We start from the raw sequence: 12,028 nt of genomic DNA, 5'->3' as shown, positions 1-12,028 counted from the left end.
CAGGAGTTAAACTTTCTCTATACTCACTCCCTTGGTAAGCCTGTTATCCAACAGATCCAGCTGCTCACTGTTTGAAAATCAATACCTGAGAGAGAGACAAGTGTTGGTAGAAAAGAAACCTGCTTTTAATTAGAAAGCCATTAATTTGGGAAGAAGGCAGACTCGTATCCCCCCAAAACCAACTCCGAAGATTCTGCTTGGCCCTGAAAATGTTTAAAGGGAAAACGGGAAGTAACAATCTCAGTTAATTGTTGAGGTGGGGTCAGAGTCATCACCATCCCCCACTGTGTGCACTGTGGTCTTTATTTAGATGCTATCTTCTTCACACATTTTGTTTATAAGATTACCGAAGCAGAAGCTAGGGAAGAGATCTGGTCATCTGTTACTTATTCTTCATTTCTACTCCTTTGATCTATGGAAAGAAACACCAGGTTAGGCAAGGTGACAAGACCAAGGGGTTTCCTGCTGAGTGTGGTTTCCTGCAAAGAGCTGCTTACAAGTCCTTCTGTTTCATGGCTCTGAATGACATTTGTACACCAAGGATTCTTAGATTTATCTACTGAGTCAAGGACATATATTCAATTGCCCATTTGACCTGTTCATTTAGATGCCTTATAGGCATCACAGAACAAACATGAACCTTTGGTTTATGCCTCATTCCCTTTACAGTTGTTCTCTAGTCCACCCTGAACAAAACAACAAAAATTACCCCATTTCTCCTTCAGTTTTTATCTCAATATCCTCCATGCTGTTTAGTCTAGAAACTTAGAAATCAACTTTGATTCTTCCCTTCCCTCATGTCCCTCATCTAATCTATTAATCAGTCTTTTATTAATGAAATAAACAAAACTCCATTATTTGTGCACTTCTTTCCAACTCTACCATCACCTTCTACCCCAAGGCCACTATCATCTCTTACCTGGATATCAAAAATAGTTATCTGGATGGTTACCACTCTTCTACTCCTGCCTTCTTATAATCTACTGTCAACGCAGCATTCAAGGTCATATCTTAAAAATATAAATAGGTCTATAACAGCCTTCTAATTCAATCACTGCAGTGACTTCCCATCACAGTCAAATCAAATTCTTAACCCTAGCCTACCAAGCCTTGGATGCATTCTCTGGCTCCTGGTCCTGCCTGCCTCTCCAGCCTCCCATATAACAGCCCACAAAATCCATTCCAAAAGACTTGTGAGCACAAATGCTCCAATTCAAGGGTCAGCGTGAGCTGAAAATTAGGCCCTTGAAAACTGGTTAATTCATGTCTTTTGGATAAAATGACAAATTGCCATAACCCATTTATCATCTAAGATGAAGTACTATGAATAAAAAAACATACTCAACCTCTTCTACACAAATGCTTGATTTAGCGCTTTGGAAATAATTTCAGCATTCAGCTAAGTGAGGCAGTTAATGAGTATTTGGCCCTATTTTTATGCCTAAGTTTTATTTTTAGACATTTATTTTCTTCCCCCAAAGCAGCCGAAATCTTCCACCTTGGATTAAATTGAAGCTACCCAAGTTGCAATCAGCACCCTTACAAAAGGGCTCAAATGTTAGAAGCGCCTTGTTCTGGTACATTGTGGCTGATTTCCAGATGTGGGGAAAGAAGGCAAAGAAAAGCAGCCTCCATAATGAAACATGGCAAAAAGAAATCCAGATGCTGAGACTAATCAAGACAGAAGAAAAAGCTGAAGCCATTCTACAAGCATAAAATAAAGAGAACAGAATGGCTACCCCTGTGTTCATCTTAACAGCCACAGACCACACTGACTGAGGGTTTTCCTGGTGGCTCGGATGGTAGAGAATCTGCCTGCAATGTGGGAGGCCTGGGTTCGATCCTTGGGTTAGGAAGCTCCCCTGGAGAAGGGCATGGCAACCCACTCCAGTATTCTTGCCTGGAGAATCCCATGGACAGAGGAGTCTGGCAGGCTAAGTCCATGGGGTTGCAGAGTCAGACACGATTGAGCAACTAAGCACAGCACGGCACACTGACTGAGGCCTTCAGCACTAATTGTGACAACAACAAACTTTACTTGTGTTCAGGTCAGGTTCTCCAGCCCTAACATTAAAGACTGGTCTTGGCTCATAACTGCTGGCCTAGATATGACCAGATGCACACAGAAGGTCAGTTGTCTTGTTCAATAAACAAGAATGTTTCACATCATTTGCATCATGCTAGTTCACATTATGAATTCCTCCAGGAAAAACGGATTCCAAGGAGCTCCTCTCTCCTATGCGTTGTTTTAAATTCAGTGCCTCTCACAATGCTCAGGGCACTGTGCCAATTTGGGAAAGAAGTCATAATAAAGGAAAACTCTGTAGCATCCTAGGCATTTCTCCTTAGCATCCACTTAGATTTTACTAGGATTGACTTTGTTTAGATAGAAAAATGAACAAAAGAACAATTTTAGGATTACCCACTCTTTACTCAAAAGAAATCTTCCTTGATATTTTATAGTGAAAATCCTCCACTTGAGGATTTACATATTGGGTTGAAATTTTGAATCTCTACATGTACTGTCTTTGCTTCAAGCACATTTTTTGAGTACGGGGTGCAGGTAGGTGTAGGGAGTAGCTCTTGGTTTGTTTGGAAACCAGGTTAAAAGTGTGTTCAACACATCTGGGAGGGAGGTGAAGAGGTGCAGCTGCAGAGCAGCAAGAGTGGAGGCAAAGCAAAATTGAAACAAGAAAGGAAGAAAAGCAGGCATTAGGTGGTGGTGCCCTATTGGCCTCAGCTTTAGAACAGAACACAGGGGCGCTCGCTCACTCATAAAGGACACTCTCCAGGCCTCCTCTGCAGAACCACAGCACCTCAGAACAATCCATCAGAGGAAGAGAGCAAAAGGGATTCATCGACAGATTTTCTCCATAGGCAAATTTTCCCCATGGGGCTTTAACCCCCATGCTCTTCCTGGTCCCCTTGGGGCACCACTCAGGAAGCCAGACTAATGCCTCCCAGTATCATACTTTGAATATGGAAACATGGGGCAAAGGAAACCACCACCTCTGGGAATCTCCTTAGGTCATGTTTGGACCCTGTAATGGTGGCAGCTCTCACTATGGAGGCATCAATGGGGCACGTGCTGAAGCCTCCCCAGGGAAGGCTGTTGATGTTTTGGAGTCAGTGGCATTGGGGATGGGGCTCTCTTTGTCCAACCAGTTGAAGGCTCAGGAAATAGGCAAGGCCAAGAAAATCTGCTGCTGCTGCTGCTAAGTCGCTACAGTCGTGTCCGACTCTGTGCGACCCCATAGACGGCAGCCCACCAGGCTCCCCCATCCCTGGGATTCTCCAGGCAAGAAAACTGGAGTGGCTTGCCATTTCCTTCTCCAATGCATAAAAGTGAAAGTGAAGTTGCTCAGTGGTGTCTGACTCTTCGAGACCCCATGGACTGCAGCCCACCAGGCTCCTCTGTCCGTGGGATTTTCCAGGCAAGAGTACTGGAGTGGGGTGCCATTGCCTTCTCCCAAGAAAATCTAGGGAGGCTCATAAATCAGGCCCAATAAAAGTAGCTAGTTCAAAAATGCCACATATTTAATATCTGATATTTTGTATGTTAACACAGCTTCCCTGATGGCTTCATGGTAACCTGTCTGCCAATGCAGCAGACAGAAGGTCAATGGGTCAGGAAGATTCCCTGGAGAAGAAAGTAACAATCCACTCCAGTATTCTTGCCTGGGAAATCCCATGGACAGAGCAGCAGGGCGGCCTACAGTCCATGGGGACACAAAGAATCAGACACAACTTAGCAACTAAACAACAACAACAGCAACAAGACCATTTGGCATTTGCTCAGATCCCCTGGGATCACTTTTAACCATTCAGTTTTCATGCACACGTTGCTCAGTTGGTGCTACCTGCTCACATCACTGCAGCCTTTTCAGAGTCTCGCCCTTAGATAATGGAAGCTGTGGTCTGGGAGTCACACTCCTTCCCTACTCTGTGCCCTCGTGGTGGCCTCAAGGCAAGAGCTATTCTGTGCTCCAGAGCCCCACTGTGGGAACAAGGCTGAGACTCCACCTAAAGCCCCATCCTTGCTTAGCGTCTTCTGTTCCATCCTGCTTCCCACACTTCCTCACAGGTTTCCTTTGAAAACACCACCTCGTTACATGTCCACAAACCCGCATCTCCAAAGGGTTTGCTCTCCCAGAAGTGGAGCCCTGGACAAAGCACGTGTAAGGGAAACCACACTACACCGAAGGGGCCAGGGCACTTATTAACCTTCAAGGACCATTTTCCAGTTCAGAATTCTATCATGGAATGTTTCTTCTTGCCAAAAGTGTAGATCATAAATCCTCCTCGATTGTGCTCTATACAAAAAAGAATATAGCTAGATAGAGTGGAGTCTTTTGTTTTTAGCAAGAAGGCTGCAAACCCAAGACAACAGGCAAAAAAAGGCAGGGTTAACAGGCAAATAGCAGCTGTTTTGTCAGTCACATAAAGATAGTAAGGAATTGAACAAGACTCCATTAAGTGAAGTGAGTTTTGAACATGCACAGATACAAGTCCAAGGACTTCTTGGAAACAGTCACCTCTCCCTCTTTAACAGACCCTAAACAGATGTCTATGACACATCAAATGCCTCGGGAGCCAGTTGGCTGTGCCAGTCCACTTCTACCCCCTTCAGTTCAGAACGTATGTTGTCATCAGCTAAAAATCTAACTAAATATTATGTTAATTGATTACATGGGAGGACAAGGCATACTTGGTGTTTCTCCAACAACTAAGTTAAATAAGATGAATGCTTCAGAGAGGCTAAATAAAGCACAGAAAAGGAGCAAGAAAATTCAGCTGTTTGGATTAGGTGTGGGAGAGTCAATAAAGACTGAAAACAAATTGTAAAGCTCTGGGAGGAGTTGGATTCTTTTCAACAATTTGAATACAAAGTTCTCCAGCCACTTTCAAGAAACAAAAACTGGAAATATCAGACGGTGAGATATTGATTAGTTTGTGTAAAAAAGATAATATAGAAGATCAAACAGTGGCCCCATACTCAGAGAAAGGCCTTGGTGCCCTCCACTCAACAAATCTAGAAAATGAATGGACAACAGTGTATTCTAACTTAAAAAAAATAAACATTAAAAATATGGAATTTGGGTATCTCACTTCTTTTTAACCACACTAACTGCTGGGGTTGATTATGTCAGATGTAAGGATTTCATAAATAATGAAAGCTCTAAAATGATACTGTGACTTCTCACCTCAGACAACCTGAGATGACATTTTTATATCAGAGGGGTGGCGACAGCACCTGGAGGTCAAACAGTCTGGGCTAATCAGTAGAAGGCTTCCTTCCTAATGTTGGTTTAGGTTGATCACCTAAGTCTGGTATCAGAATCCCACTCCATGATGGTCATGGTTGTCATATTTAAATATCCTACTGTGTGGTAAATGATATATTCAGTATTCCTTAGAATGAAATTAACTATTCTAACTCAGTCCCTGTATCATTCTTTCAAATACAGAAGTAAAGAACTCCTCTTTGTATCTACCTGTCAGGGTGTTAGGGTTGAGTGACCTGTAATGAATATCAGAATCCAGGATTTAGTGTGAAGAAGAGGAAAAACTCAATCCTGACAAGACTCTTAGCTGCCATGTTACTAACACCGTTGCCCCAGAACCATACCCCGGCTCCTCCCTCCAGTAAACCCACAGAAAACCACACATAACCACACTCTCTGGCTGTGTTCACAGCGCAGGAATAAGACTGTAACTTGCATCAGCTGATTCAGCTTTGAAAGTGGGACAAAGGGCCCCCTGTGTCTCATTACCATCTCACTGTAACAGTAAGAATGTCTGTGTGCACCAAGATGGTTTAACCTGCTTCCCAACCTGATGCTAAAGGACCGTACAAGGGTTGAAAAGAAGTGGCATCCCAGTTCCAGGAAGAACCCCGCCTATTCCCAGAAATCCAATGTGTATGCCTCCCTCTCATTAGTCCTGCCCTTCAAATCTTACCTTAATGGTCCCGCAAGCAAGAAGTTATGTGTGAACAAAGTTTCTGCTTCTGCATTCTCTGGCCACTGAATAAAGCTTGTGCTGCTTTAATCTCAGATTTGATTTTGTTTTTTGACTGTGTGAACCTGAATGGGAAAAGAACCCTTCTGAATGAGGGAGGGGCCCTTGGCTGGGCTAGGGTCCAAGCAGGGATCCATATGACCTAATTTGGCGAGACTTCTTGTTTGTTAAGGGATGATTTACAATGCACTGCCTTCTGCCAGGTACTTGTGTCCCTGTATACCTGAATTGGTGGGTTTCAGTCCTTAGAATTTAAAGCTGTAGCTCACCTGACTAGCTGGTGCAGAAGGAAAGAAAAGACTGCTGGCCTAGTTCTGTGTGCACGGCTCAATGGGTCATTTCGAAAGTACAGTGGTTATCAGGTTGGCTTTGTATCCGTAAGCTCTCTGTACAGCTCAGAGTCAATCCTGCCAAACAACTTTTGTTTGTAAAGCTCTATTGCTTCAGCCCTATCTTTTCCTCACAAACCATTTCTAAATTAAAGTCAGAAACGTTAAAATTCTGAGGAACAAGAGAAAGTGAAATATCTCAAATTTATCCTTACCTTCTAGGTAACAGGACTAGATCTTTCTTTGTAAGGAAACCCAGTCATCCAGCAAGCCTACCATCTTTTTTGCCACTAAAACACACAATTTGAACATCTCTCCTACATATCACAGGACCTTAAGTCAGACAGTCTCTAATCTCAAAAAGCCTAGTTTGGAACCAAAAAATAAATGGATTATATAAACAAATAAATCCAAATACACAGATACAGGCAGCACTAAGGAATCCCCTGCCCAGGTGCTGTGGAAGGACAGAGGGAAAACACTGGAGCTTAAGAGGGAACAGGGTTTTAAGGAAAGCTTCTTGAAGCATCAGTTTTGAAAGACAAGGAGAAACTGACTTGTAAGGAAGAGTATAGGGAAGTGGAAGAGGGAAGATATTCTAGGCAGACAGTAGAACAAATGTGCAGCTGCTAGAGAACACAGAAACCAAATAGGCCACATGGAAGAGAAAATGCTGGAAAGGTATGCAAGGGCTCAATCATGACCATTCTTGTAATCCATACCAAGGAAATGGAAAGTTAATGATGAAGTCAAATTTGTGTTTTAGAAGATGAATAAAAGAAGCCAGCTTGTAAACATCAAATAAGTAGATATGACAGAAAACAATTTAAAAGCAAACAGTGTGACATGGATAAAGTGAAAAGGACACTGTGACAGTTACTAGTACCATTTCTCTTTCTTGCTAACTGAACCCCTTCTCTGCCCAGCCCTGTGCAGGATATGACCACTTCTAGTTAAAAGGAGGACTGAGAAAGGGTTCAGAAAAGATAAATAAAATGACCATCACAACTCAGCATGGGTTAGGAGTCCTCTATATTTGGAAAAGGAGAAACTAGGGGTGACCACTGTGAAAAGCTGGGCCTATGTCAGGGGTGGAAGCCAGTCAGAACTTTCCAACTTTCTTGCAACTGAGAATCCAACAGCTAACCATGTTTACCTCACTCTTGAATACTGAACTCCAATTATATGCTTGTATGTCCACACCTTTTCCTCCTCCTAGCTCTGAGACTAAAAGACAACGACAAAAGGGTTCTTTGTATCCAAAATTAACTACTAAAATCAAACTGAAAAAAAACAAATACTGATACTTTTTTTGGACAATGGAACATAAACAAAAATCTGTTGGGAGAATTTCTATGGAATCCTTGTAACAAGGATAGATGCAAGAGGAGAATTTCATATAAACCCCCCTGCCGCCCTTTCTCTATTTTCTGAGCATTGATTTGATGCCTGGAGCTGCAGCAGCCACCCTACAGATGTGAGGAAACACATAGGAGGACTAAAAAATCAACAAAATAAGAATAATAGAGCAGGAGGATGGAAAGGATCTGGGTTTGAAATAGTATTTTTAAGTCCTTATACGTGCCTGTTATGGATTTTCTATCTTTAGAGTTCCTGTTAATTAAGTTTAAGTTGCTGTTAGTTAGGTCTTCAAATGTCTCTGAACATCCAAAGTGACACAAAATAACTTTTTTTTACCTGATGAAGAGCTGCTGACACAGGAAGCAGGTTCCATTGCTGTCTACATAAAGAGAAAAAAGTCTGTTCTCCCTACATCAAAATACTAAAAGAATTTGTAGTATGTCTTAGCAGAGTAAAGTTAGAAATATGCATTTTCTTGCTAATGGTAACAAAACCACTTTTAATCTTGAAGCCAAAACAAACATTAGTTATGAGCCACTGGAACTTTGTAGTAAGTTTAATGTGCCTTCAGTTTTTTTTATAGGAATAGATTTCTATTAGCAGAACCACATTAACCTTAAAATTCCTGTTTCTTTTTAGAGTCAACATTATAAGGAAAATACTGATTCTCAGCTGAAGTTTTATCTTGCAAATAATGGAAGTTTTCTGTTATACAACTAGAAAGAGTTTGCCTGGCTAATTTTACTCTCTAGGGTTCCTGTTTCTCCTTATTTCTTTCAAACAAAAGGAGTAGATACTTGTTTTCAAGAAACCTTTAAAAATAAGTTTATAAAACAGTAAAGTAACTTCACAGTGTATGATACAACAAGGACATGAATATTTATAGAAAGAATACATTGGACACATCATGACATAATTATATGTACTTCCATGTCATAAGTTTATTGTTAAATTTAAGAGTAAGAGTAAAGAGTAAAGTTAAGAGTAGAGTAAAGTAAAGTGTAGAGTTAAGAGTAAAGAGGGGACAATATAGAAGCTTTATGTTGGTCTTTAGACTTTTAAAATACAGAGTACATGCATTTGACTCATCTGGGCACATGAGTATACTGGTCCCTCACAGACCAAGCTGGCCAGGTAATGTGATGACGGAGACAGATCTGGATATTAAATGATGCCTGTGGCAATTCCTAGTGAGAGAATTGCAATAAAAGCGCCTAGGTTTTGAAGAAAGGCTTTGTTTCCTTTAGCAAGGGATTTTTCTTTCACAAATTGTGTCTAGGAGGATCAGATAACACAGAGTTTCTGAAGAAGATACTTGAGTTTTAGACTGTACAGATCAGAGATCCAATATCTACCACAATGTAAAAACAAAGCTGAGTACACCTTCCAGAATTCCATCAAGCTCTGAAAGACCAAATAAATTGTACAAGCAGATTGTTTACATGCCCACAGAGCCTACCACACTGCTGTTTCATCCTCAACCAGGGCTTAAGGCCTCAAAGGGGGTTCACTTAACAAGCTGTTGAGTACCAAGGATGGCTGGCTTCCTAGGTGGCCCTAGCAATAAAGAACCGCCTGCCAATGCTGGAGACATAAGAAACGTGGGTTTGCGTGATCCCTGAGTTGGGAAGATCCCCTGGAGCAGAGCATGGCAACTCACTCCAGTATTCTTGCCTAGAGAATCCCGTGGACAGAGGAGCCTGGTAGGCTACAGTCCAGAGGGTGGCAAAGAATCAATTATAACTGAAGCAACCAAGTATGCATACACACACCAAGAATGGTTTTGCAGGAGAAGAACTGTTGTCCCCTGTGAGTAGGCTCTATAGGCTTAGAGACCCTGACAGGTAAGCCTGAAGGACAAGGGAGTAAGGGAAATCTCCAGTTCGGTAGGACATTGAGTAGTGCCTAGTATAGCTTTGGCTGAACGAAGATGAGGCTTTAGGCCAGGCTCTGTACCATGTTTTGGACTTGTTGGTCAAGGCGATGGAAAAAGGCTGATTGGAAGACTGAGGAAATGATGAGAATACAGAACATTAGGAATGGATCCAGAGCATGAGGTTGATCAGGAGTCTACTGAGCAAGCGTGAAAAAAGAGGCCAAGCTAACCTGATTCCGTCGTTACTTATTCATGTAACTGAGAGCCTCTTCTGTGGTGAACCCTTTCTGGTGAGCATTCGCATGGAACCCAAATAAGGCAGCTGTGGCTTCAGGGAGAGAGGTTCTTTCTCTCTGTTCCTTTCCTGCATCAAAGCGAACCAGGCTATGCTACAGCTGACTGCCAGTGCAGATTGCCACTGAGGACTTCTGGAACACTCCATGTGCCATTTTTTTACCCCACCTACATTGGCTGTGAAGGGAGTTCCTTGATCAGAAACAAAAGCCAGGGTCTAATTCAAATGTAACTCCCCATTTTATGCTCCCTATCAATGAAGTTGTTAACCTTTTAACACATTGGAGTGGTCTCTAAGAACCTAGCTCGGCAATCTCACAGGGCTTCTTCCACCTTGGAAGTTACTTGACATAGCTACTTGGCAGAGTACTGATTAGGCTCTGAACTGCGTGCTGAATAAGGCACTGTCTCCTCATAGTTACAAGATGTGGATCTAAGAACCATATAGTGTCTAAAAATGATAGCTGACTAACCCACTTTCCCATTTTTAACTCACTGTCCCTTTAATGTCCATTCATCCTTTCTTTTAAACTTAAGGAAAGACTTTTACCATGGAACTCAGTTTGGTTCTTCTGAATTGGAAGCTAAAACTGGTCATTTGAGCTCTTCATGCCCAAAAAAAAAAAAAAAAAGCATAAAAGTGGGATACTGTCTTGGCTGGGCCGATTGACCATGACTAATAAGACAATTTGCAATTATTGCTGTACAACTAGGAGGAATATGATAGGAACTTAGTGGATCCCTTTCTTTTTTTGATATGCTGTGGGTGAGGTTAATGGGGGACTATCTATAGGGAAGAGCACCAAGAACTGAAACAGCTCAAGAATCAAGGTTCAGGCTACCATGCTGGGGAAATAGTACAGAGGTGGGCTCAAGGTAAGACCACAGAATGAGTAATAGCAAAAAGAAGGCATGAGTATCAGCTCTGGCTTGGGGATAAGCAGCAAGAAAGAATGACCATAGCCTATGCTGTGACTTAGACTAAAAAGTCTTCTCTTCTATCCATACTTTATGCAGTGTGTACTGCTGGTAGTAAAGCATTTCTTTAGGACCATAGACTGAAACAGAATTTGAAGGGGAATATCAGCTAAAGCAGAGCTACTCAGAGCAGGGGGGATCTGCAGGCTGGTGCCAGTCAGTGAGCTGTTTATTACTGGTTCATAACACCAAAAGTATAGGAATACAGAATAAGTATTTAAAATTACTCTGTCAAATTGGTATCAAAATCTTTATGCCTATTGTATGTAATAATAAAAAATTGAGGCTTGCATTTTATGTTCTTTTGAATTTCATTTTTGTAGAAATTCATTTTTATTACATCTTCCCAATGAATTTGTCCATGACAGATTAGAAACAAAACTTTACTGTTCCTTTAACTATAGAGCTGAGAATCACTGATTTTAATAAGCATTGGCTTTGTCAAAGCTATTACTACTCCTGGATGCAGCACCTGTTTAGGGGGAGAAGTCTGGTTCACAGAGCTTTAGTCAGTATGCAGAGAGAAGGGGCAGCAAATAGATACGGTTCCAGAAACAACTTGGAATGAAAAGGTAGTTGGGAACTAGGATCATAAGTGAAGAGAACAATGGGGTCAAGGAATGTTGTTCACTGTGTTTGTGGGCCTGGGAAAAGAGGGAAGGAAGGGGTGACGGTGCATCCATGGAAGGGCTAGGGTCTAGAGAAAGATTAGAGGGGGCAGAGGTGAGACAAGGAGGAATTACCAGAAGACAGGTTTGCTCAAGATGCGGATAGATGAGAGAATTTATATTTCTCAAAGAGAGTGGTAGCCAATCTTTGAAGAGTAGGGACTGGAGGCCCATATGAGGAGAAGCAGAACCATCATCCCATAGTGAATCATGCTGGGCCTGGAACTCACCACCTACACAGATGAGAACACGGGCAAGGATGCCTCGTTTTGGAAAACCCTCTTAGCGGTGTTGGTTGGTATCTCCCTCTATCTCTCTGCCTGAATTTGCCAGTGTCTATTGAACCCAGAAGCCTCCACAGAAGAATTTCTAGCTACAGAAACACAGAAATGAGTAGAGGCTCACCTGCCAGTAAACAACATTTGAACAGCATATGAGAATCACCACCTGAGCAAAGACTGATGTGCTGGGCAGCTTTTCTGGCTCCAGCTCCATCCTTT

The 12,028-nt window shown here is 42.0% G+C and overlaps 1 protein-coding gene across 7 annotated transcripts in view; it reads right to left on the bottom strand.

Moving 5' to 3' along the window:
- The window catches only part of HHLA2 (HERV-H LTR-associating 2), a 135,895-nt gene that overhangs the window by 30,929 nt on the left and 92,938 nt on the right, over positions 1-12,028 (bottom strand). The window contains exon 1 of one of the 7 annotated variants that reach the window (XM_010801130.4): positions 5,962-6,119. The exons of the other annotated variants lie outside the window; for them this stretch is intronic. The gene's annotated coding sequence lies outside the window, so the exon portion shown is untranslated. Of the gene's footprint in view, positions 1-5,961; positions 6,120-12,028 lie in introns of those variants that run through there. 7 annotated transcript variants of the gene reach the window in all.

This window comes from Bos taurus, chromosome 1 (assembly GCF_002263795.3).
Source record: "Bos taurus isolate L1 Dominette 01449 registration number 42190680 breed Hereford chromosome 1, ARS-UCD2.0, whole genome shotgun sequence".
Lineage (NCBI taxonomy): Eukaryota > Metazoa > Chordata > Mammalia > Artiodactyla > Bovidae > Bos > Bos taurus.
The sequence above is the reverse complement of the archived record's forward strand: the minus strand, read 5'-3'. Positions and strand labels throughout refer to the sequence as shown.